The following is a 2,435-nucleotide window of genomic DNA, read 5'->3' on the forward strand; positions in this document are numbered from 1 at the left end:
ATATCCTTGTTGGACTTTTATTTAAGTGCTATTCTCTTTCAAGACACAGTTACCTAACGCCAGAATAAATGCGATGTACATTATGCAGCAAAGCAAATTAGAAGATCGGACATATATCTATTATGGAGATGATAAGTTTTGGACGGGCGATGTGCCTCGTACACGGGGAAGAAGCTTTTTATTTATCTAGCTTTGCTAGCAAAGTCGTAGCTAGCAGCTAGCTAATAGCACAACAACAACAGCCTAATGTCTGTCTGATAAAAATACTGAATCGATAGATAAGAACAGTTTTTCCTCACCTGGCTGTCTCCTCCCCTCAGTAGTTCTCCAGAGAAAGGCAGACGCAGAGGCCTGTCAGTGTCTGTTGTATTTCATTACCTCTCTGCTTAAACCGCTACTCCGTGCTGAAGCAGAAGCAATACGTTCAACGTTTTCTGTCATCTGACAAGTAGCAAGTCTACTCCACTTTATTCACCAAAAACGTTTTTTTTTTCTTTCTTTTTTTTAATTCACCAAAAACTGTTCTGTAATCTGGAACGTTTGCTACGTTGAGCTCCGCAGTTAGCCGCCTTATCTCACTGCGCAAGAGGCAATTGCGTCATGCATGACGGGCAAAAGGTCAAAGGTAACAAGGTGACTGGATGGTTTATTATGTTGTACAAAAAAAACCCCAACAAAAAAACTAATTATTTTAGGACATGTTATTATGTGTCAGAAGAGGGCTTACAAAATAATACCACCAAAAAAAATTAAAAAAAAATAAAAAAAATAAAAATTGACCAAAAGGGCACTTGGGGGCAAGGAACAAAAGGGGCAGGTGCTCAAGCACCCCAAGCCACCCCCCACCCTCTCTGCACGTACCTGGACAACCTTGACCATGATCATGAGACTGTATTGGGAAAACAGAGTGTCAGAGGATTCTTCAGATTCACTGTAGTACAGACAGCTCTTTCCTGCCAACAGCCATCACCATCTACAATAACTATTTGAAGAATTTAAATTAATGAGTTACAAAAACATTTAATTTCCCTTTGAGATCATAAAGTATCTTTGAATTTGAATTGAATTTTGAATATTGTTATGCTCTGCTTACTTTTCTGTTCATTTGTTCTTTACTGATAATCAGTTGCTGTGGTTCATAGATGCCTATTTCTAGTTAGCATTATGCTAATGCTGGGAAGGATAAAGATTTCTTTTTCAAAATGATTAATAATGATCATGCTCCTGTTGCCTTTTATAAGCTTTTACCTGATTGTAAGTTAAATCCAGGGGGATAGCTTGGTGCTCTGGTTCTATCAGGGTTAATGTCATGTTGTGATTATTTCATCCTGTACCAGTGTGTTTTAGTTCTCTTAAGTAGGAAGGCTTCTGCTCTTTTGTGTTGTTAGCGGATTCTCAAAAGTTCAGTTTTGGTACTTTTAGTTAATTTAGCCCTTCATGTTATTTTGCATGAAGAATGTTGTGCTATTGTGAGACTGTATTGAGCTTTTATTTTTTTCATCTGTATGGCTGAAGTAGATTTCCAAAAATATAATTAGTCATCAAAATGAAAACAATGTGTGTGACTGATGGTCTAGGATCTCTACACATCATTTTTAGAGGTGTAATTGGAATTCAGTTCTTTACTGTCGTTGGTATTGCCTCAACAAAAACCAACAGGCAGAGGTAGCACTGCTGTGTCTTCGCTCCTGTCTTGTCCTGTCAGAGAAACAAAGACAGAAGAAGATGGATAATGCTGATCCTGTGAGTCAGCAGACAGATGAAACCTTCCTACATTTGTAATTATGGATAGTTTTTTGGCAACACAAGTGACGTGGAAAAGAAGTCATTCCTGAACTTCAACAAATATGGACATTAATTTGGAAGCTTTTACAGATGATTGAGGACCGGGTGGGGGGTGTGAGGTGGAGGAGGGTTCAGAAGTGCTATCTCATGTCTCATGCTGCTCCCCTGTGATGGAGACCAGGGGTTCCATCCCTAATAAATAATTATTGATATTATGTTGTTTAATTTATTTTCTGACCAAATGCTTTTTTGTTTCAGTTCTATATTTCAGTTGCACTGTGACATTTAATTGTTTGGATTTAATCATTTATATATATATAATTTGGATCTGTTTGTCTTGAAAAGTCCCTGAAAATTAAATTTTATGTGAATCGTCTCTTTAATAAACTGAACTGAGGAATGAGCTGTGAGGGAGTAGAGCAGAGACTGCAAACATTATAGTGAACTCCCATTGAAATGCTTTTTACACAGATATCAGTCAGTCTCTATCTTCCTGCCTCCCAACCAAGTTAACCATGTTACAGGTAAAATAAACACTGAAATTTCTTCAATGTTTGTCTCAGTGACCAACCTAGCTACTAACTCAACAATCAGTTCTTCTACACCAATGTGTATGTGAACAACCGAATGAGATAAAACACATCAGAAGT

This window comes from Poecilia latipinna, unplaced genomic scaffold, assembly GCF_001443285.1.
Source record: "Poecilia latipinna isolate Pla-1442-1.1 unplaced genomic scaffold, P_latipinna-1.0 Scaffold2975, whole genome shotgun sequence".
Lineage (NCBI taxonomy): Eukaryota > Metazoa > Chordata > Actinopteri > Cyprinodontiformes > Poeciliidae > Poecilia > Poecilia latipinna.